A 26,365-nucleotide genomic window follows, 5' to 3' on the forward strand; every position below is an offset into this window, starting at 1 on the left:
TTTGACGGCTGTTCCCGCCCAAGTGTTACTCCTGTCAAATTAGCGCGGGAGAACTTCAATTTGGGGTTTGCCAACAACTGTCACTCAAATTAAATATTAACGCTTTTATGTAATGCGTAATAATGTGGAATCGAAAACTGCGCGGCAAATTAGGGTGATTCTACTGATTCGTCGGTATGGTCTCCTGGTAGCTTGGCTTTTGATCTAATAAATATGTGAACCAATTTTGAAACATTATTCTTGAATCATTAGAACTTCACTAGAGACATCTATTGGTGAGATGAAAAGAAGGTTTTTATTAAGCATAAACTCTTTTATTAGTATGTGAGGTCCGAATCCTGGATTATAATCACACACATGAGATTATAATTCATTTATAACACATTATAACACATGTGTGTATAAGCTCAAATAATAAAAATGAAAATGATATTTTCTGGCGATTCTCATGTGTGTGATTATAGTCCAGGATTCGGACCTCACGTACTAATAAAAGAGTTTCTGCTCAATAAAAAGCTTCTTTTCATTTTAAAATTTTGTAATGTAGATCATACTTTCTGACTTTTGATCTAAAATTTTTGTAATGTAGATCATACTTTCTGGCTTTTGATCTAAAATTTTTGTAATGTAGATCAGACTTTCTGGCTTTTGATCTAAAATTTTTGTAATGTAGATCATACTTTCTGGCTTTTGATCTAAAATTTTTGTAATGTAGATCAGACTTTCTGGCTTTTGATCTAAAATTTTTGTAATGTAGATCATACTTTCTGGCTTTTGATCTAAAATATTTGTAATGAAGATCATACTTTCTGGCTTTTGATCTAAATTTTTTGTAATGTAGATAATAATTTCTTGTTATTTTATGTATCTCAATGTTCTTCTCTTATACTTATAACAACTCTATATTTTTTTGTAACTTATACTTATACTTTGTGACGTCATTCGTTACCAACTTACGAAAACAACGTTTTTACGACGGCGAATTTTGCAAAAGAAAATGATGAATGAAAATATCGATTATATCGGCTGTTATAAACACAAAACGAGTCTTCCACAATTCTTTATAGATTGAGTATGTTAAAATAGATATTCCTCCCGAGTGATAATACCTTACTGAATAAAATGGCGCCATTCCTGTAGCTACAACGTCTAAATGGTATCTCCTGTAATATATATTTCTAAAAGTGTAATTACTTCATTGTTGCACCAAATGGGCGATATATAAACGATGATAGATGACTCATCTCTATTTGAAACACATACAATATACATATATACTAATTTGTTATTTGGAGAAATAAAATAATTTGTTCACTGTTTCTTTGATATATTATGTATGTCTGTTTGGTTATAAAACAAACCCTGAAGAGCGCAACAGGCTGTTGCCGAAACTATTTTAAAATGTTTTATAATAATCAAAGCTAGTGGATCAAAGTTATTTTATTTCTCCAAATAATGTATTTTAATGATCCACAAAGTGAGTGCTTTAAATATTCAAAGAAAAAAATTCAATATGCCCGTCATGACTAATGTTGAGTTTTGTATGGGTGTGCTAACTGCGTGGCTGGGTAGAGCTAGTTTAAAATAAATTAAAATAAAACACAAAAGAAAAAATAATACCGGAGAGAATTCAAAACAACAGTTTCATAGAGCTATAAATATCACATACATATAGTATACATTAAAAACAAAGCTCGTTCGAGTGGCTAGATGACCGCTTATGCCGTAAGGACGTATCTGCTACAGCAGGCGACATTAAAATCGGGTTCACACATATCGGAGATATTTATAAATCAATTTTATTACTATTCCATTAATATCCCACTATAAAGATTTCGGATAACGCACCGCCAGATGGGCCCTAACTCATTGGCATCGAGACTAATTTCCCAGAATTAAAATTTATATATTTATTTTTTGAATTGGCGTTTAATTTGTAGAGCTCCATTTTAACTTACGTATTAATTTTTTAATCAAACAATTTTTTGAATCTATAAAGTTGTATTTTATTTAAAAAAAAAACATAAAAATTAATACTGTGACAATTGTTTCGCCTAGTTATGGTATTTTCAAAAGAATGTAAAGATTAAATGGAGTGACGGTCATAATGTAGCTATACAATTCTAGGTACCTGTATAGGCCAAGTGATAGTTTTAAGATGTGCAGTAATAATCTATGGGAGACAACAATATAAAAATACAATCAAAACAGTCAATTTTATCTTCACATTCGTTTGAAAATGCCATAACTAGGCGAAACAATTGTCAAAATATTAATTTTTATGTGTTTTTTTTTATAAAATACAACATAGTAGACTCAAAAAATCTGTGTTTGATTTAAAAATTAATACAAAAATTAATATATATACATATAATAATCAAATCACAAATTTCTTGAATGTTTTTCGCAGATACTTTGAAGCACATTTTAAAAACTTTATAAAATAAAACAACTTTGTTTTTAACCCCTTTTTATGGTTACGTTTTTCTCCAGTACATGTTTAACCTCGATTATGACAATGTTCTTGTCGAAACCGGTTGGAGAAAAAAGTACCAATAAAAAGTGGTTAAAAACCAAGTTGTTTTATTTTACATTTATAAAAAAAAACAACTTTAAAGCTTTTTTTTCAAATATATTTAATTTGACCGGGTTTCGTCGTTGGTCATCATCATCATCACACTAGTGGGAGGCTAGATAAAATTACTTTTTTTCTCCAACCGGTTTCGACAAGAACCTTGTCATCATCAGGGTTAAACATGTACTGAAGAAAAACGTACCTATAAAAGTGGTTTAAAACAAAGTTGTTTTGTTTCGCCTTGTTATGGCATTTTCAAACGAATTCGTAAGAAGGCGAATCAATTGTCACAAATTTTAGTTTAATGTGTTTTTTGACAGCAAAATACAATTCAGTAGACTCGAAAAATCAATGTTTGATATTAACATTTGATATATACAATTTTGACTATTTTGTCTTGAATTTCCACAAAAATTGACTGCGCGACGTCGTAGGGGACAAATTTGATATTTTCAAAATGAAAAAAGACATTCCGCTGATTAATGTTCTCAGAAAAGACCGTCAATCTCCCAGGATTTCATACAGTACAAGGGTGGGGGAGCACTTTAAACGTATTTACAAAGCCACCCCTACAGGTGAATAAGAAATATCATTTTATTCCTACGGGGGCTACGCGCAAGGGTGGTCAACGAACGCAAGTCACTCGGGGAGGCTTAACCCATCGGCATACCGGCCGCCACATCTTCTTTATTTATTGTAACTGCAGTCAGTTGGTAGAAATCCATTTTAAATTTTTGAGTAATGTATCTTGGCTACCGTTCTGGAGCCATACATTCTTGAATGTAGTATACTAATAATAATAATAAATCCCTTACCGCACCCCAATGGTGCATAGGGCACTGCTTCAAATAAACGCAATGTTATCTCGATCGATTACACATGAAGGAAAGGTGATCAGCCCTCCACTTCAGGTACCAGTCCAGTGTAATATTGAATAAATATTAGAGTGAAAAAATCACTTATATTTATTAAACCCCCCTGGGAATCGAACCCGGGACCTCCAGAATGGTAGGCGAGCATGCTGACCTTTACACTACGGAGGCGGACAGTATGTAGTATACTATAAAAAGAAAACATATTATAAATAATAAAAAAAGCATATACAATAATAATGATAATGTATGAAGTAAACTTTATCCGCCTCCACAGTGTAGTGGTCAGCACATTCGGCTACTGAACTGGAGATCCCGGTATCGATTCCCAGGGGGGGTCAAATATATACAAGTGTTTTTTTTACTCTAATATTTATTCAATGTTACCCTGGACTTGTGGCTGAAGCGAAGGGTTGATCACCTTTCCATCATGTATTAACGATTAACACAACGCTGCGTTTATATCATGATATTAAACGTTCGAGATTTTTTTCACACCGTATTATTTCAAAATCGCTTAAATGTGGAAAAAGTTTATAATCTACAAAAAAATTAAACATAATATTTCTTGAATATTTTCCGCACATATTTTATGGCACATTTTATAAACTTTATAAAATAAAACAACTTTGTTTTTAACCACCACTTTTTTATTGGTATATCTTTTCTCCAAACGGTTTCGATGAGAATCTTGTCATCATCAGGGTTTAACATGTAAATACATGTTAAACCCCGATGATGAAAAGATTCTTGTCGAATCCTGACACTTATGACTGGAAACAAGAAAAAAAAACTCGCATGTTTTAAAGAAATCGCATTTTCTAAGGAAATCGCATTTTCTAAAGAAATCGCATTTTTTAAAAGGGAGTGAACGTGTTAAGGAAGGGGTGTGCCACCTTTTGTGTCCAAACACGTGGCATAAAAAATAAAAAGGGGCCGGCAAAAGTGGGAGAGACAGGGTAAGAAAGAGATTACTCGAATGTTTTGTTTAGAAAATGTGTTTAGATAAATACGACTCGTTGTTGGATTCAGTGCCAGTATACCTGGAGAGAAGCATTGAAAAGGGAGATCTAGAGAAACGTCAGCGTTGTTCAAGTCGAATCCCAGAGATATCTCAACCCCTGTAATACTGTCCGCCTCCGTAGTGAAATGGTCAGCACACTCGGCTACCCTACTGGAAATCACGGGTTCGATTCCCAAGAAGGTGAAATAAATTATAAGTGAAATTTTCAATCAAATATTTATTCAATATAAGTACATATATATATATATATATATATATATATATATATATATATATATATATATATATATATATATATATATATATATATATATATATATATATATATATATATATATATATATATATATATATATATATATATATATATATATAATTCAATTTTTAAACATTCACATTTTATCACATACAAATGAAAGAGTTTCTGCTCAATAAAAAGCTTATTTCATCTCACTAATAGATGACTCTACTAAAGTTTTTTTTTTTTAAATATTGTATTTCACATATACTTACATTTATATAATAGTTCCGCAATTATAATTTTTTGTATGGTATCCCTCACTTCTGGGTTCGATAATGAAATAAATAAGTTATTTTTTTCACTCTAATATTTATTCAATATTACCCTGGACTGGTACCTGAAGCGGAGGGTTGATCACCTTTCATTCATGCGTTAACGATCAAGATAACACTGCGTTTATATGATGCAGTGCCCTATGCACCGTTGGGCGCAGACAAGGTTTAGAAGAAGAAGAATACTAAACAATCGTAAAATGACGAGAGCTAAACTGGCAGTACGCAATCTAGTCCTGGTTCCAATCTCAACGTATGGAAGTGATGCATGGAGTTGGCAAAAGAAGGATGGAAGTAGACTGAATGCAGTCGAAATGCGATCTCTCAGTGCGACAAAACGACGTATGATGGATTTTCGAATGGTGAAATAAGGAAAGAATGCAAAGCTGAGATAAGCACTATCGTTATTTATTTATTGATTTGGCGTTTAATTTGTAGAACTCCATTTTAATTTAGTTATTAATTTTAAATCAAACACAGATTTTTTGAGTCTAATAAGTTGTATTTTATTAACAAAAACACGTAAAAAATTATACTGTGACAATTGTTTCGCCTTGTTAGGGCATTATCAAACGAATGTTTCATCCCGAACCCATTCATTATTGTAAATGTATTTATGTTAATCTTTTGTTAAATTTCTAAATAAGTTAAATAAAATAAAATAATGGTTCTTTTGTAAACCAACATTTATGAAACTAATCAGCAAAAAGCGACAATAACCGGGTTCTCTACCCTATGCACATTTATTATGCTTTTAACATAAGCGAAAAACTTGCAGGAGATAATCCTTAGTAAAATTTTAGACTTATCTCTTTAAATGCCAAGACTTAGTGTCAAAAAAGAATTAAAAAAATAAATGTTTCGATACTTAAATATCAACGTTTCCGATAGCATACAATGTTGCCGAGACGTCTTGCAAGGAATGCAGCGTTGTCACTTGTGGGCGTCTAATTTATAGGATTGCATTACTTAGAGGTAGACGGTAAGCATTAGGCGGTCTTATTCTGAAAGAGCTCTAAACTTTACACAATCAACGAGCCACTTCCAAGGGAAATAAAACGTCAATTTAACGCGGGGACTAAAAGTATCCACTGCATCAGAATACCGCAGGGGTAATATCAATTTTGATAATGCAAAGTGGCCAAAATAAATATGAAATATTAAGTCGATCGAAGGCTTAAAAATATGAAGATTAGGTCACGTTTTTTAAATTGATTTTTGATAGTTATGATAAATATTTATTACTTAGCGGTGTGTGCAATATTTAATTGACAACTACATAGAATAATTATAAAATACAATAACAGTATTTTTTAAATGCGATATTGTTTATTTGTTTCCAGCCAAATGCCAGGTCGTAAGCCCTGGGATGCTCAGACTTCCATACTGTTTCATATGAAAAGAGGGAAGAACGATATTTGTTTCATATCAAGCTGAGACACCTTTAAATTGTTAAACTAACCATCACGCCGCTTCACCGCAGGGGTAGGCAGAGAGAATAGAACGCCACACCACTCTGTCCTTGCAAACATTCTTCGCCTCTTCCACGTTCATGCATCTCCTCATACATACCCGCCGATTGTTTCGACTCCTAACCTGACCACTTTTAAGTATTTGGCATACTTGATCGTGTCAAGTTTTTCTCGGTCTTCCTCTGCTCCTTTTTCCAATTACATTCGCCTCATAAATTTGTTTTACCGTTCTTTCCTCACTCATTCATTCTACATGTCCAAACCATCTCAACACACCTTTCTTAATATTATAGATAATGCTTATCTAAAATTGTTTATTTTACTTTCAATTGGTATTTTTATAATTTTCTGATAATCCAACCGACTACCGAGGACGACCGAGGAAAACTTGGCACAATCAGGTATGTCAAATACTTGAAAGCGGCCGGGTCAGGAGTCGTAATAATCGTCGGGTATGTATGAGGAGGTGCATGAATGTAGAAGAGGCTACGAATGTTTGCAAAGACAGAGTGGTGTGGCTTTCGATTCTCTCTGCCTACCCCTGCGGGGAAGCGGCGTGATGGTTAGTTAGTTAGTTAGTGATAATCCAACCTTTTCGCGTTCCAAAGATACTCCCATACCCAAAGGTGACGGATTGGAAGAGCTGTACTATATTTGAAATATGTGCTATGTATCCCCTCTGGGAATCGAACCCGGGACCTCCAGCACGGTGACTAAACACGCTAACCATTACACCACGGAGGCGGATAAACTGCACATCTACCCTCTTCTATTACACATTTATGAAAAGTTCTTTTATATTTAACTAACTGAACATGATAAAAAATACAAAGCAAGAAAATAATAATAATAATAATAATAATAATAATAATAATAATAATAATAAAAATAATAATTGTCCGCCTCCGTAGTGTAATGGTCAGCACGCTCGGCTACCGTTCTGGAGGTCTCGGGTTCGATTCCCAGGGGGGGTCAAATAAATATAAGTGATTTTTACACTGTAATATTTATTTAATATTACCCTGGACTGGTACCTGGTAAACGATCAAGATAACACTGCGTTTATATGAAGCAGTGCCCTATGCACCATTGGGGTGCGGATAAGGGTTTTATTTTATTATTATTATTAAGAAAATAAAAAATTAAATAGCAAAATGAAATTATGTTACGTTATAATTGATGACTTCTTAGTGTATACTTACCGCGCGACACGTATGAAAGTCGTCAGACGCCCATAATAAATATAAACTCGAGTGGGGGGGGAAAAAACACATAAAGGAATATTTAATCAATTCAACATACACCTCTCGTACAATACCAATTTTTATTTCAATATTCAATTACGAAAATAACAGGCTAAGAACATTATTGTTATTAGCCCCCCGGCGCACGGGCGACGAGACTGGCCTGCAAATTGACCGCCGGTCGTAGAAAGGGCTAGGGTTGAAAAACGCGGCCAGATCCTCAGCGGTGGAGCGCTTCGGCGCTTTCTACTAGGCGTCGCCGTAATTAGGGGTAGATTCGACGTCGCGGGACAGAACTAACGGTATATAGACATGCGAACGGTGAATAATAATTTTGACTCCTCTACCCACACCCTTAGCCGTGTCTCCACAAAGGTTCAAAAACTGTTTTATTATCTTAACTAATATAAGTTGTTTTTACAGTTGAACTCGGTTATAATGAGGAAGATGGGACTGACTGAATTTGCTCGTTATATACGAGAATAGGTATTTTTTAATAAACATCATCGTTATATGTCAAAAATCGTGCAATTGTGCATGTTTTCGGAATGCCCAGAAAATGTACTATATCCCAGCAAAAGCGGCATATTTTTAAATTAATATTTACCCGCTACAGGGCAGAAAGTGTTGTTTTTGCATTTTGAAGAAAAGGTATTGTTTAATTATTTTTTTAAATATACATACTAAATATTTTTCAAATGGAGAAAAAATATTCGGGTTTTACCTAATAATCAATAAGTGGCTTGATATTTATTTTTAATGCATTGTATTATATTTTTAAACTTTAAAAACGTTCTCCTGAAAAATCAAGTTTTTTTGATTTATGACGTTCTTGAAAGGAGCGAGCGATATGTAAACTATCGTGAAAATCCCCGAAACAAGCATGACATTCATAAACTTAAAAAAAATGTTTATTGTCATAAACGTAATCTGATAAAATTTTAATTTCCATGAACTTTTTTTGAAAAAAAGATTGGGAACCTCTTTGCTTCCTTTCTAATTTCCTCAATCTGTACGCTAAGTATTGGTTAGATTCGACATGGAATATCATTTTAGGGTATTACTCAACGTCTGGGTGGCGGGCCCCTCCGTGCGCAGCGTCGGATACCCGGGAGTAACGTATCAGGAAACGTGTAATCACACCACACTCTCGATTCACCGGCTACGGTTTAGCCCGAACTCGTAGAAGCGTAGAGAAAGCGTAGAATCACCCGACGACGAAGTAACGAAGAGTAACAAACCGGTATTTCACGATAAAATGAAATAAAATATGGAACAATGGCAAAATAAAGGCATGGGTAAATGAACAAGAGTAATAGTATGAAAATTGTAAAATAGAGCCTCACAAACAAACGGAAGAGGTTTGCGAAGAGTTACATAATAGTACGAAAAGTGTAAAATAATTTTTATTTTCAATTTTTTCTTTATTTTTTTTTGTGTGAATAAATCACCCTACGACGAAGTAACGGATAGTACCAACCAGTATTTCACGATTATGTAAAATAAAATATGGAAAAAGGCAAAATAAAGGAATGGGTAAATGATCAGATAATACTATGAAAAATGTAAAATACATGCATAGTTATTTTTTTCTTTATTTTTTTGTGTGTATATTACGTTAAAACCGGTAAAAATAATATAAAACGTTTGTAAAAAGAAATCCACCGACACGACACATAAGGTGGCTTGGTGGGTCTCTGCAAAAAAAAAGTTATTTATGGTAATGAATGTTTAAATGTAATAAAATACTTAATACCTAGTTAGAATCATACATAGATTTAGGGAACGATTTTCATAATTACTTGGCGATCAGGAAGACCACCTAAACGATGGAAGGATAGCTGGTCTTCCATCACCCAGGAGCGACCCGAGAATGACAGGACCTAGTCCTAAAAGAAGAAGAAGAAGAAGACTAGGCGATTTTTGAAAACTTAGTACTTACTAAGAATGTTAATATGAATACGTATTGAGTTAGCTTCCATTTGACATTATTTATGAACAATTCACCTTTACTAGGGCAAAAAAAAGTAAAATCGTCAAATGATAATAAAGTCATACAGGAAAAAAACGGAGGAAGAGAGCATTAAACCCTTATCCGCACCCCCATGGTGCATAGGGCACTGCTTCATATAAACGCAGTGTTATCTTGATCGTTCACACATGAAGGAAAGGTGATCAGCCCTCCGCTTCAGGTACCAGTCCAGGGTAATATTGAATTATTATTACAGTGAAAAAATCACTTATTTGTATTTGACCCCCCCAATGGGAATCGAACCCGGGACCTCCAGAACGGTAGCCGAGTGTGCTGACCATTGCACTACGGAGGCGGACTAAAGAGAGCATTAAGTCAAGTTTTATTTAGGTATCGGCTACCGTTCTGGAGGTCCCGGGTTCGATTCCCAGGGGGGGTAATTTTTTTTTCACTGTACTATTAATTCAATATTACCCTGGACTGGTACCTGGAGCGGAGGGCTGATCACCTTTCCTTCATGTGTAAACGATCAAGATAACACTGCGTTTGTATTACGCAGTGCCCTATGCATCATTGGGGTGCGGATAAGGATTTTATTTATTTTTTATTTAACCTCTTAAAGAGCTTAGAATAAGCTCGTTGTTATTCTATTATACATATGCGCGTAAAAGATAAAACAGTTCGCTAAACGCAAGACTGGGAGCCATATTTTCGCGTTGTTGATGGCGCCCTCCTAATACTTCTCGTACTGGCGCCTTACTTAAAGTATACATTTTTGATCATTCCGTTGAACAGTACAAAGCGATAAGGTTTAAGTACGCACTCGCATATACCATTCTTACTAGCATATGTGGAGGTCCTCACCAAAGCGTCACATTTCCATTATGAATGATTTAAAAATAATCAGGAATTCTAGCTTGTAAAATTTTGTCCGCCTCCGTAGTGTAATGGTGAATGTACCTGAAGCGGAGGGCTGATCACCTTTCCTTCATGTGATTAAGATAACACTGCGTTAATATGACACAGTGCCCTATGCACCAAAGGGGTGCGGATAAGGGTTTTTTTATTATTATTATTATTAAAATTGTTACGTTTTGGTGCGATTTAATGATTTCATATTGATATTATTTTTTGACGTCTCATCACAGGTGAAGAAGAATATGGAAGTCTGGGCATTTACGGGGCTGACGACCGTCATAGGCTGGTTTAAGTAATCACTTTACACACGTGTAACATTCACCAATTCTGCCTATTATTGACAACCACACTACTCAAATTCTTCTATATAAAGTTCTATATATAAGAACCAATTTAGAAACCTTGTTCTTGAATCACTAGAACTTCACTAGAGACATCTATTGGTGACATCAGCAGCCCCGTAAATGCCCAGGCTTCCATATCCTTCTTCATCTTTGATGAGATGTCAAAAAATAATATGAAAATAACTCCTGTAATTTGAGATAATCCAGATTTTGTGAACAAGTATTTGGACACTCTTAAAATGTTGTAAATATCAAACACCTTCAAGTATTTGAAATACTTGATCATGCCAAGTTTTCCACGGTCTTCCTCTGCTTATATTACCAACCACATTCGCCGCAAAAATATGTGTTTTACTATTCTTTCTTCACTCATTCGAGATATACGGCTGTCCAAACTCAAAACACAGTAAGGGACATTTTTTTGTAGTATGTATTTTTTGCATTTTTGGACTAAGTAGATTCTACTTAGTCCAAAAATGCAAAAAAAAACGTACTACAAAAAAATGTCCCTTACTGTGTTTTAAGTTTGGACAGCCGTATATATGTATGTGAGCGTGTGTGTGTTGCATAAATATAATCTCATACGAGTATAATCATGTTTATTTGCCAATAGCGAAACCGGATGTTCTGAAAGTTTGTTTTCTGAAATCGATACACTCGACCGGGTACACAGAAATACAGCTCACCAAACAATATTACGGTAATTTGTTTGATATTTGATTTGCTATGACGCACGTCGGCGGAATGACTCACGGCGAACGTCGCGAATAAAAAGCCGACCGGAAAAAAACCGGCAAGAATTTTGACATCGGCCGGAATGAAGCTGCAAGCAGCGTGTAGAAATGCAGCCGGATCTGGTCACTGCCCAAGTGAGTGTTCGGCCAAAATAAAGTCCATCCACGGGCCTTTGGGGACTCGCGGTAAAAAATGTGGCGGCCCACCTCAAAAGGACCGCGGGATTCCGAAAGGTCCTTTTGGCGTCCACGCATGTAATGCGCCCAAGTAAAAAGTAAAAGTGTACTTGGTGAATACCACTATTTGTTGAAATCTATTGCGATACGTGCTTCAATGTATTTTGCATCATTTTAAAACATCGTATATGAAGCTAAATCTTATATGAGGATGGAAGCTTAGCTTTAGAAACTAGTAGTCATAAATAGACTCATAATAAAAATAATAATAAAACCCTTATCCGCACCCAATGGTGCATAGGGCACTGCGTCATATAAACGCAGTGTTATCTTGATCGTTTACACATGAAGGAAAGGTGATCAGCCTTCCGCTTTAGGTACCAGTCCAGGGTAATATGGAATAAATATTACAGTGAAAAAATCACTTATATTTATTTTACCCCCCTTGGGAATCGAACCCGAGACCTCCAGAACGGTAGCCGAGCGTGCTGACCATTACACTACGGAGGCGGACAAAATTAAATTAACTCAAGTGGTATAAAAACAAGTGTTTTCTTCAATAATTTTAACGTGTCTTAGCACAAATAAAATGCCGAAAAAGTAAATAAAATAAGCTAAGTATTATTCTAGAACTCTAAAAAAAACACGAATTGAGAAAATATATTTAAAAAATAAATTACTTTAAACCCAGATAACATTAAACGTCTATACATTTTTTGCTTACAACACCGTTTTCGTATTAAAAAAAAACAGTTTTTTTCGAAATAAATGTGCTTAAAGATTGATTAAGGAAACACTTGTCTTTATACCACTTGAGTTAATTAATGACTACTAGTTTCGGAAGCTAAACTTTCATTGTCAGGTCTGAATTATAACTAAAAAAGAACTGAACTGTGCTTGAAGAAGTTTAAAATATATATATATATATATATATATATATATATATATATATATATATATATATATATATATATATATATATATATATATATATATATATATATGCGCGGACAACACGTGCAGCTTCTTACGTACTGACTTTATATATTTGTGAGTCAGCCCTTATAAAAATAAATTAATCTAAACGCCTCAGAAACGGAGGCACAATTTCAATGAGCGCCTTCAAACCCATGCAACCTTCAACAATTTGTAAAACGATCAGACGAAACCGTTTTAAAAAACAGACCTTTTAAGGGCCGACAAAAAAAACGCGAAACGCCGCAGATAAACAAGTTTTAAAAGTCCCAGAAGGCCTCGCGTAAAACAAAACAGTTTACGAGGGCGCAGAAAATATATAAATTTAATAGATGGCATGTGTTTTCAACATCACTTTCGAATAAAAGTGTGACATTTTCATCCCCGGACGTCGGACGGGTGATAAAAAATTCAGTCTCGCTGAATTACCGCGGAATACCGCGACTAGAAAACGTACAATTTGCGTTTTGTAATAAATTCCTCCGTTTGTTGTTCTCGCAAGCTGGCAAACGCACCCGTCATGATGATAGCCTGGTAGATGTAGCGACATACCGCACATACGTCATGCGATGCTAGGGGGCAGGTCGGGAGGAATATCTACAGATTTCGACATGATTTATTTTTCAATTTCATCCACACTACATTAAAATTAAAAAAAAAAAAACAAAAAAATAATCAATTTGAATAATTTATATAGCGCCATTTTTGTAAATACTACATCATGGGCGCTTCACTGTGAATGAATTGGGGAAAATATTATTTTTTGATTTATAAACGCAGTGTTATCTTGATCGTTTACACATGAAGGAAAGGTGATTAGCCTTCCGCTTCAGGTACCAGTCCAGGGTAATATGGAAAAAAGATTAAATATTAACAAGGGGCGCTTCACTGCGAATGAATTTGGGAAAAAAATATTTTTTGAATTTTTTCGAAAAGTTATTTTTCATATTATTTTTTGACATCTCATCAAACCTTATTCTTATTCTTCTTCATCTTTGATGAGATGTCAAAAAATAATATGAAAAATAACTCCTATAATGGGAGATAATCCAGATTTGTGAACAAGTATTTGGACACACTCAAAATGTTGAAGAAAAGGTGATGTAAAGGACTAATTAGGGGGAAGCTGTGTCCGTCAAAACCGAAAGTCCATTATATATTCAGTTCTTGAAACCCTTATCCGCACCCCAATGGTGCATAGGGCACTTCATCATATAAACGCAGAGTTATCGTGATCGTTAACACATGAAGGAAAGGTGATCAGCCCTCCGCTTCGTGTACGAGTCCAGGGCAGTATTGAATAAATAGTCGTTAGAAAAAATTGGTTTAAAATGTGGTGTTGCATGTCGGTCTTCGGGTCGACCAAAAATCGCATGTGTTAAACATTTTGTGTAGTTTTAAGTGTGTAAATAGTGCTATGGTAGTGAAGGGTAGTATCGTTCGCATGCTGTGGTAGTGATTGTCCTGACGAAGAGACGGGTACGTCTCGAAACCGGTAGACATTAAAATCTCGGCGAGTGGTAATATACTAATATTATTAATATTTTTGTGAAAAAAAAGTAAAAATGACTAACCACAAAGTAAATGCTTCAAATATTAATAATATTGACAATATTTAAAATATATTTCTTTAATATTAACACTGTATTGTGATATACGGTAAATAAACGATACAAAACACAAAAAAATTATATATGTATAAATAATGTCTTCGGACACTTGTCGTGAAGTGACGTTGCTGTTTGATATCGACGCGCTTGCTTTCGGTAATCCTGCTTTTTAAAATGAATCAAGTTTTGTTAGCACTGTTAAAGCTTGCTGGTTTTTTTTTAATAATCAACTGACGAAAATTACAAAAATGCGAACAATACAGTTTTTTTTATATATAGACGTATGAAATGCTTATTATGGCCGCTAAAAATTGACCTAAACTTTTTTTTATAACCCTTATCCGCACCTAATGGTGCATATGGCACTGCATCAAATCGACGCAGTGTTATCCTGATCATTACTTACATGAAGGCAAGGTGATCACTCCTGCGCTTCAGGAACCAGTCCAGGGTAATATTAAATAAATATTACAGTGTTAAATCACTAATATTTATTTTCACCTCCCCCCCTGGGAATCGAACCCGGGACCTCCAGCGCGGTAGCTAAACACGCTGACCATTATACCACGGAGGCGAAAAATTGACCTAAACTTACGGTAAAAATATATCGGGCGATACTAACTCGTATAAAATTAACAGGAAGTTTCCATTTTTTACATTTGACGTCCATTAGAGATCCGTTATATCGAGGTTTTGCTGTATCAATAAAAATGAAGCAACATTGCCAGTCGACATCGATATCGTGGTATGTCCTTCGTTTCGTACAATAAGTAAAGATCATTTCGTACAATAAGTAAATACAATACAATAAGTAAGTAAGTACAATACAATAAGTAAGAACAATAAGTAAAGATCGTTTCGTCCAATAAGTAAAGATGGACCAGTCTGATGATGTCGGTAACGACGAAACCCGGTCGCTGGTCAAATAAAAAAAGTGGAAAAGCTAAAAATATTGGTTTTAATCTAATAATATATTAAAAATGCAATTCCATCACGAAGTGTCAGTGGATAATATAAATCTATTAAGTAAAGATCGCTAATATTTTGAGCCCCGCGAATCGATTCTAGACCCAGGAAACAAGACCTCTTCGCGAATCATAAACTGCAATACAAAGGAGGATATATTAAACCCTCCAGGATATAACGAAACACCCTATTCTACTAAAACACTAGAATTAAGCTTGGGAAATTCGCCAAGATAGGAATCGGTCTGCATCGCGTGGGGTGCGCGGCACCGCTCCATCCCTTATATTCTCACCTCGCCTACTAACCGACGGACGTATTAAGACAGCTAGTGGAGGAATGGGTGTAGAACACAAATTCTCAAACCTTTTTTAATCTGGCACCTGTATCGAAAATTTACGTCAAAAAAAGGAAAAGAAAATCGCCGGAATATCTCCTTATACAGTCTCTTCGAGGTTCGAATGGAAAGCGTTCTTTCTTAGGAAGAACGAAGATCTGAGAGGTATATAAAGTTTTCAGCAATATTCGTACCGGAGCCGCGCTTAACCCATCGGCCTATCAGCCGCCAAACGTTGGCGGTAGGTATGTTTTAAAATTCGATAACAGCTGCATTCAAGCCACGCCCACATCCGTGGTGGTTCATATTAAAAAGATACTTTAGTGTGATATCTACGAATCAGTAAAGGAGGCTTTTCGTAGTGCATTATTTTTTATAATTTTGATGCAAATTTACTGACGACACTTGACCAAAGATGTCCCTGTAATAATGATAAAACCCTTATCCGCACCCAATGGTGCATAGGGCACTACGTCATATAAACGCAGTGTTATCTTGATCGTTTACACATAAAGGAAAGGCGATCAGCCCTCTGCTTCAGGTACCAGTCCAGGGTAATATTAAATAAATATGACAGTGAAAAAAATCACTTATATTTATTTTACCCCCCTTGGGAATCGAACCCGGGACCTCCAGAACGGTAGCCGAGCGCGCTGACCATTACACTAAGAAGGCGGACCGTAAGGATAGCATTATCATTTTGATTGAAATATCAACTAAAATCAGTTAGAAATCAAAAGAATGATTGGTCGGGCTTATTTGTACCGCAAAAACCAATCCGTAGTGCGTCGTACCTTTTTCTACACTAAAAAAATTATTTCTATGTTTGTTCTCGTTTTATCAGGTGCAAAATATTAGCGCCTCCTTGTTTGACAACCCATATCACCTCCCCTCCGGGCGGGGCAACTTTCTTACTTGCGGGGATACATTCAATTATTGTCTTTATATACAACATTTTGAGTGTGTCTAAAAATACTTGTTCACAAAATCTAGATTATCTCCAATTACAGGAGTTATTTTCATATTACTTTTTGACATCTCATCAAAGATGAAGAAGAATATGGAAGTCTGGGCATTTACGGGGCTGACGACCGTCACAGGCTGGTTTAAGTGATCACTTTGCACACGTGTTACATTCAGTAATTCTACCCATTATTGACAACCACACTTCTCAAATTCTTGGGAGTTCTATATATATATATTAACCAATTTAGAAACCTTATTTTTGAATCACTAGAACTTCACCAGAGACATCTATTGGTGAGATGTAATATAAATGTTTTGAAAAAAAAACTGATATGCGGACGGGTTAGGGAGCCAAAGAGGCGAATGCAGCTCGCGAGCCACACTTTGCCAACCCATGGTTTAAAGTAGAGGATGGGGTGAGCGAAGGAAGGCCCTGAAAGGGCTTCGCTATTGTTGTACGCCCAAAACAGAAAGCCAAGGGCGAATTCTTTGTCATTAGTAGATAGATCTAAAAAATTCTTTTCATCTCAAAATAAACTAAAAATCCATCAATTTATACTCCCGAGAAATAAAAAAGGTGCCTACGAGTATACCTATGGAAGGGTTGATTAAAAATATACAAGGTGGCGCAAAATTAATCGCACATATCAGAAGATGTTATAATTTTTGCAAACGGCGTCGTACGTCAGTAATATTTGACATTTGTGAACCAGACAGCTGAGGTATACAAACAAATTTAGCATGGTGCAAAATTCAATCTTGTTTTCAAATACAATTTTGACTAAATAAAAAAATCCGCCTACGTAGTGTAATATTCAGCACGCTCGGCTAGCGTTCTGGAGGTCCCGGGTTCTGGTGCAAAATAAATCCTCCAATCTTGTTTTTAAATAAATTTTTGACAAAATAAAAAAAAAACCGTCTCCGTAGTGTAATGGTCAGCACGCTCGGCTAGAGTTCTGGAGGTCCCGCGTTCGAATCCCAAGAAAGTGTCAAATAAATACAAGTGATTTTTTCACTCTTATATTTATTCAATATTACCCTGGATTCATACTTTAAGCGGACGGCTGATCACCTTTCCTTCATATGGTAACGCATTTATATGATGTAGTGCCCTATGCATCATTGGGGTGCGGATAAGGGTTTGAAGAAGAAGAAAATGAAATAAAAAAAAATAGATTTTGAGTATTGGAAATCTTTATTTGGACCTTTACAATTTCTAAAAAGTGGAGAAAAAAACCTTCAGGTTTTAACTAAAAAGATCTGTTGCACAGTAAAAAGTTCAATAAGTGGCTTAGTATTTATTTTAATACATTTTATCATACTCTTAAACTTTAAAAACAATCTCCTGAAAAATCAATTTTTTTATATACGACGTTGTTGAAAGGAGTGAGCGATTTGTGTCCGTTTTATCAAGATGTTTGTATACTGCAGCTGTCTAGTTCACAAATGTCAAATATGACAGACTTACGACGCCATTTACAAGAATTATAGTATCTTCCGATAGGGTGACAAATTTTGCCCCACCCTGTATAATCATGATATCGATTCGAAGTAGGTACTTTTGAACTAAGAATATTTTACAATGCTATGGTATTCGCTTTGAAATGATGAAATACTGAAAAGAACAATAGAATTTTGGGGAAAAAATCGCCAATCATATTTATGTGTATGGTGTATGAATTATTTTATGTACTAAGGTGGTAGAAAATGATCAGTTGTAAATAACTCGTGACTTTGGTTTTTTATAAATAAGTATTACTAGGTAGCTCTAAATGAGTGACTGGTTTCTACGAAAGACTAATCTAGAATGCCCTTGCCAGACTATGCGGGTATTCACACGATTGCGAATATGTTGTTGTCACCACTGTGTCACGAACATACCCACATTCCCAGTCAAAATAAAGGAATAAAATTACTTTTCTTGAATGTTATCCGCAGATACTTTGTGGCACATTTTATAAACATTATAAAATGAAATAACTGTGTTATAACCACTTTTTTACTAATACAATTTAAGCTACCGGTTTCAACAAGGACCTTGTCATCACCAAGGTTTATATTAATTCAAAAACATTATAATACTCTCACCAAAAAACTTCACTCACCCACTCCGTAAAAATCCTAAAAAGTAATTAATTAATTTTTAGAATTTTACGGATTGTGTTATAACAAAGTAATTTCATTTTATAAAGTGAATAAAATAACAACTATGTAATTTTTTCCACATTAATTTTATTTGACCAGCAACCGGGTTTCGTCGCAACCGACATCATCAGACTGGTGAGAGGCCAGACAAAATGTTGTTTTATACACAACAAGGCAAGGGTTGAAAACCATGATTTTATATTTTCTACTTCTGCCTTGTTGAATATATAACATAGAATTTTGTCTAGCCTCACACCAGTCTGATGATGTCGGTTGCGACGAAACCCGGTTGCAGGTCTAATAAAATGAATGTGGAAAAAATTACATAGTTGTTATTTTATTCTATAAAATACAGTTCCACCAAGAAATGTCCGTATAAAATTTAATTGTGACCGAATAAACGTCAATTTCCGCAGACGTACTCAAATTGCAACCGAAAGTACCAAATTACGGCGGACAGACGCAAAACGTGAAAAAATAAACGTGCATAGGGTATTATCACTCGGGAGGAATATCCAATTTCATACTCAACCTATGAAGGATTGTGTAAGACACATTTTGTGTTTATAACAGCCGATATAATCAATATTTTCATTTATCATTTTTTTTTTTTGCAAAATTCGCCGTCGTAAAAACGTTGTTTTCGTAAGTTGGTAACGAATGACGTCACAGAATCCACACTACTACTGTTACAGCTCTAAAAAGCAGATACATAAAGAGAGACGCCCCACAACACACCCGATGACGTAAATTTCGATAATGCGGTGTCTGTTTTTCGTTTTATTAAAATCTAATGTTTTAACCTTCATATCTCCCTTACTTGTTAACAGATTTCAATAAGAATATTCCCGATAGTCTTGTGATTTTTCATATTAATTTATGAGCCAATAATAACACATCATGAGAATGATCCATTGCGGCCGAGAGTACCCAATTACGGCGGGCAGACGCAAAATGCGGGAAAATAGACGTGAATTGCGGCTAATAAATGTTTCAAAAAAGTATCACCTGAATCATTGGGGAAACGTCAAGATAATAAATATCGTGTAGTCGGTCGTGACGACAGGTACGGTCATCAATCAACCTCTAATGAAGCTTTTGTGCGACGCGGCGGGTAGGTAAATCTCCACACAAAAAGTGTGACCGAACGAGTAGCTATATCATCCCGAATGTGAGCGATACTCATCGTGAGGCAGTAAAGTATGAAATATTTCCCTTTTTTTTACAAAAAAATAGTAATTTTAATATATAACCACTCATCGAGTATTTTTTTCTACTGCTTTCGAGATGTAACCGTCTTTTCGTCAGGACAATCACTCAGCATGCAAACAATACTACACGTCACACCATATCATTCTTCACAAACTGGGAACTACAAAAAAAATATAAATTCGCATGTGATCCACATTAAATATTAAAATCAAACACTGATTTTTGGAATGTACTAAATTATTTTATTATTATTAAAAACACAGAAAAATAAAAAAATATGACAATTCTGTCGCCTTGTTGTGGCATTATCAAACAACTGTGATAAATAATTAAATAATAAAACCCTTATCCGCACCCCAATGGTGCGTAGGGCACTGCGTCATATAAACGCAGTGTTTTCTTGATTGTTTACATATCAAGGAAAGGTGATCAGCCCTCCGATTTAGGTACCAGTTCAGGGTAATATTAAATAAATATTACAGTGAAAAAATCACTTATATTTATTTGACCCCCCCCCCCTAGGAATCGAACCCGGGACCACCAGAACGGTAGCCGAGCGTGCTGACCGTTACACTACGGAAGCGGACTACTATCAAACTACTGTAGTAAATGTTATACTGTAATATAATTTTAATTTTAAAATGAAGTTTTAAAAATTAAACACCAAATCTGAAAATTTCATGTAGTTATAAATGTGTGAATACTGCTATGGTAGTGACGTGTAGTATTGTTTGCATGCTGTTGTAGTGATTGTCCTGACGAAGAGACGGGCACGTCTCGAAACCGGTAAGCAAAAAATCTCGGTGAATGGTTATATTCTAACATTACTAACACCTTTGTAAAAAAAATAAAAAATAAAAATTACGAACCACAAAGACGCTTTAAATATTAATAATATTGAGAATAATATATGTATTTTTTTACTTACTGTAAAGTACATTTGATTCAGAAGATAGATCTATTGATAACTGGAAGAACTTACCTGTAAAAAAAAGAAAAAAAATATATTAATTTTTTTTAATTGATAATTAGACATTTCTAACCACAACATTTGGAGTGTGTCCAAATCCATACTCACTATTCTGGGTCACTCCACTTGGGAGTAATTTATATTGGAAGAATCTTACAAATATAGTCGGTAATGGAAGCAGAGGAAGGACGAAGAAAACTTGGCACGATCGAGTATTTCAAACACTTGAAAGTGATCAGGTCAGGAGTCGGAATAATCGGCGGATATGTATGAGGAGATGCATGAATGTGGGAGGGGCGAAGACTGTTTGCCAAGACAGACTGGTTTGGCGCTCTATTCTCCCTGACTACCCTAGCGGGGAAGGACATAATGGTTGGTTAATTATTTAGTTAAATACATCTGAAGATGGTTAAAATAGTTACGATTTTACTATACTTGTTAAACGTGTTAGGTTGTGGTCCCGTGGTTAGTGTAGCGGACTCTCGAGTCTGAGTTTCTCTCGGTTCGAACCCACTCTGTCACAATTTGATACCTGTTTCTAATAATGAGCCGCTTAGACTCACAGAAATAGTATGAAATTTAAGTATTTTTGTAAATAAAAAAACCCAAATACTTATTTCTCTTTTTATATTCGATAAAATTAAGAAAGGTGTGTTGAGATGGTTTGGACATGTGGAGCGTATGAGTGAAGAAAGAACGGTTAAACAAATTTATGAGGTGAATGTAGTTGGAAAAAAAAACAGAGGACGACCGAGGAAAACTTGGCACAATCAGGTAGGTCAAATACTTGAAAGCGGCCGGGTCAGGAGTCGTAATAATCGTCGGGTATGTATGAGGAGATGCATGAATGTAGAAGAGGCAAAGAATGTTTGCAAAGACAGAGTGGTGTGGCGTTCGATTCTCTCTGCCTACCCCTGCGGGGAAGCGGCGTGATGGTTAGTTAGTTTTTTTTAGTTATATTTATTTTAAATATTTTTAATTACTGTTTTACTTAGTAAATACCACTATTTCTTCAAATCTACTCGGCTGTCCAAATTTAAAACACAGTAAGGGACATTTTTTTGTAGTACTTTTTTTTGCATTTTTGGACTAGTAGAGTCTACTTAGTCCATAAATGCAAAAAAAAACGTACTACAAAAAAAATGTCCCTTACTGTGTTTTAAATTTGGACAGCCGTACTGTGACACGTGTTTCGATGCATTCCGCATCATTTTCAAACACCGTATAACACCGTATACTTTTTCGGTATATACCAGGAGAATATGAAATAGGAGGTTAATTTCTTTTTTCCATGAAATACTTTTCTATGTTAGAAATCAAAATGAACTTTATAACAACAAAATAGGTAATCATTGTGGTTAAAAAAAAACCCCCCACGCAGAATCTGAAATATTCCAATATTAATAAGGCATCGTTCCATGAAAGGAAATTCTTTGGGAAGAGTAAGTTATTTCAATCTCGGGTAATTACAATCCACATTATCCGACCAGGACCGCGAGAGCGACATGGAAAAAATCTCAATTTTCCCGCCGTGAGATGGGGAGAATACCTGTATATACCTGGAGAATACATGGATCTATTCTTGGTTTTTCTACCAATTTTGAAAATCACCCCTTAAAGGCTCACTAGACACGAATAGCGTATGCAAAATTTCATATTCTTTTTTGACATCTCATCAAATATGAAGGAGAATATGGAATTTATCGTAACTGCAGACGGTTGGTAGAATTCCATTTTGAATTGTTGGGTAAAATATCCAAAATTAAACAAGGTTTATATGGTTGAATTCTACATTTATTTTTGTATATGTTAATACGTGACGCGTTTCGTCGTATTACGACATTATCAAACACTCAGAGTGTAAACGTAAGTGTAAGAGAGTGAAACGCGTCACGTATTAACATATACATAAATAAATGTACAATTCAACCAAATAAACCTTGTTTAATTTTGGATATATTACCCAACAAGAATTTTTTATTTTTTTATTTATTTATTTATTTTATAAATACATAGATACATTCATAGATACAAATTTATTTCATATACACATTTACTATATGTAACAAGAATATGGAAGTCTGGGCATTTACGGGGCTGACGACCGTCATAGGCTGGTTCAAGTGATCACTTTACACACGTGTAACATTCACCAATTTTACCCATTATTGACAACCACACTACTCAAACACTCTTCATCTTTGATGAGATGTCAAAAAAAAAAATATAAAATACTAAATAATTAAACGAGAAAATGTACAATGCTAGTCGTAGATACGCCAATTTCTCTTCCCACATGCTTTCAGGTATGTATGTATTAAGAGGTGGGTGGGGGGGGGGAGGATCCCAGGGGCGGCGCAAGTTTTTCGGCGTGAAGGCGATGTTCGAACCGTACTCTGCTAAATGCGAGCGAAAATTAACCTTACACGAGTACATATTATGTTAAGTTACATATTATGTTACTGTACGTTGGTAAGCGTGTATAGAGCTATAAAAACCTTTGTAATTATCTTATATTGGGATGTTTAGGGTGAGGTGCGATAAAGCGATGTGGACGTATTCTTAAATCCTTCCGTTAATGTTTAAAGTATAATTTAGCTCCGAACACCCCTAAAAAAACAATGTAAAAAGGCATTTTTTGGGCTGATTACCTACATGTAAATAAAAATATATGGAAGTAATAAAATGTATTAAAAATAAATATCAAGCCACTTATTGAACATTTTACTGTGCAACAGATCTTTTTAGGTTAAATCTGGAGGTTTTTTCTACATTTGAAAAATATTTGGTTATTAAAAAAAAATATTAAACAATACCTTTTCTTCAAAATGCAAAAACAACACTTTCTGCCCCGTAGGGGGTAAATATTAAGTTAAAAATATGCCGCTTTTGCTGGGATAAAGTAAATTTTCTGAGCATTCCGAAAACATGCATGACTGGAATTTGTCGATTTTTAATATATGAGGTTGTTGAAAGGAGAGAGCGATTTGTAAACAAGGATTTTAACACACATAAGATAAGCATTATCGATAAAATTAAGAATGGTGCATTGAGATTGTTGGGCATATGAACCGAATGAATGTATAAAGAATAATAAAACAAATTTATTAGGCGAATGTGGTTGGTATTAGACGCACGACAAAACCGAGGAAAACTTGGCACGAGATCAAGTCAGGAGTCGGAATAATCGGCGGGTACGTATGAGGAGATGCATGAATGTGGAAGAGGCGATTACTGTTTGCAAAGAGAGATCTGCGTGGCATTCTATTATCTCTGCCTAACCCTGCAGTGGCGCGATTGTTTGATTGTTTTTCATTGATTCATTGTTTTTTAGTTAGTAATTTAGATATTATTTTCAGGTTCAAAATGAAATAGACTCTTTACGTGAAAATAGCGAAATAAGACTTCCTGGGAGGGTAGAGATGCTCCCATAGGTCCAGCAGACCAATCAGAAGTGTGGTTAATTAGCTCCTAGCTAGGGGCACTGGGGTACGTGTGGAAATAAATCTTCCACAAAGGTATGTTTCCACTTGAGGTAAATTTCATACTTGTATACCTAATAAGGTATTATTTTTTGACATCTCATCAAAGATGAAGAAGAATATGTTAAGTCTGGGCATTTACGGGGCTGACGACCGTCATAGACTGGTTTAAGTGATCACTTTACATACGTGTAACATTCACCAAATTCTACCCATTATTGACAACCACACTACTGAAATTCTAGAAAGTTCTATATACGATCTAATTTTGAAAACATTGTACAAGAATCGCTAGAATTTTCACTAGTGACATCTATTGGTGAGACGAAGGTGATTTTGTATTGAGTAGAATCTCTTTTATTTGTATGTGAGGTACGAATCGTGGATTATGGTCACATACATGAGAAACGCCAGAAAATATTTTTTTTTAATTTTATTATTTTGACATCTCATCAAAGATGAAGAAGAATATGGAAGTCTGGGCATTTACGGGGCTGACGGGGATTCAAGTGATCACTTTACACACGTGTAACATTCACCAATTCTACCCATTATTGACAACACACCACTCAAATTCTTGGTTCTATATATATGAACCAATTTTTAAACATTATTCTTGAATCACTGGAACTTCACTAGAGACATCTATTGGTGAGATGTAAAGAAGCTTATTATTAAGCAGAAACTCTTATATTACGACGGTAAATAAGAGTTTATTAATATGATAATAACAAGTTTATTAATAAGGTAATAAGAGCCTATGACTGTCGTCAGCCCCGTAAATGCCCAGACTTCCATATTCTTCTTCATCTTTGATGAGATGTCAAAAAATAATATGAAAATAACTCCTGTAATTGGAGATAATCCAGATTTTGTGAACAAGTATTTGGACACACTCAAAATGTTGTAAATAAAAAAAAACGTTTAAAAACGTTTGTATATACAATATAAATAATATAATGTTTTTTTGTTTTTTGTTTAATCTCTGAATGTTTTTTAATAGTTTTATAACATAATTGTGGAATTGTTTAATTGGCATTTTTGTCAATGTAATGTAATGTTTATTATTGTTAATGTAACTATTGTTTTATATCATTTTTTATATGTAAGCTGTACAATTCCCGAATAAATAAAATAAAAATAAAAAATGTCAGAGGAAATTCAGTTATGTACGTCACGTCTCCCTTTGTAATCCCGGCGTCGGTATATTGTAATACCCATTGAGCGATCCCTGTATTCAGCTTGTGTAAATGTTGCAGGGAATCCTGGAGCATAATACCATTCAGGGGGATAACAGATCGATAGAGGATAGAGGCGACGGTGGCAGGGGGGGTCGGCGCGGGGGAGCGCAGCAACACGTGTACGCACGCTTAAATGTGACTGCGGTGTTTGCAATAATAAGAAATCGGAGGTGGAACACGCCACACGCGGCTCTAAGAACTGATGATAAATTCAAATTTAATTTACGATTTTTTGACATCTCAACATAGATGAAGAAGAATATGTAAGTCTGGGTATTTACGGGGCTTACGACCGTCACAGGCTGGTTTAAGCGATTACTTTATACACGTGTAACCAATTCTACCCATTATTGACAACCACACTACTCAAATTCTTGGAAGTTTGAAACCTTGTTCTTGAATCACTAGAACTTCACTAGAGACATCTCGGCTGTCCAACTCAAAACACAGTAAGGGACATTTTTTTGTAGTACGTTTATTTTGCATTTTTGGACTAAGTAGATTCTACTTAGTCCTATACTATATACTATATATATGATCCAATTTCAAACATTGTTCT

Source organism: Brachycentrus maculatus, unplaced genomic scaffold (genome assembly GCF_059751285.1).
Source record: "Brachycentrus maculatus isolate JH-2025_06_01 unplaced genomic scaffold, ASM5975128v1 h1tg000293l, whole genome shotgun sequence".
NCBI classification, from domain to species: domain Eukaryota; kingdom Metazoa; phylum Arthropoda; class Insecta; order Trichoptera; family Brachycentridae; genus Brachycentrus; species Brachycentrus maculatus.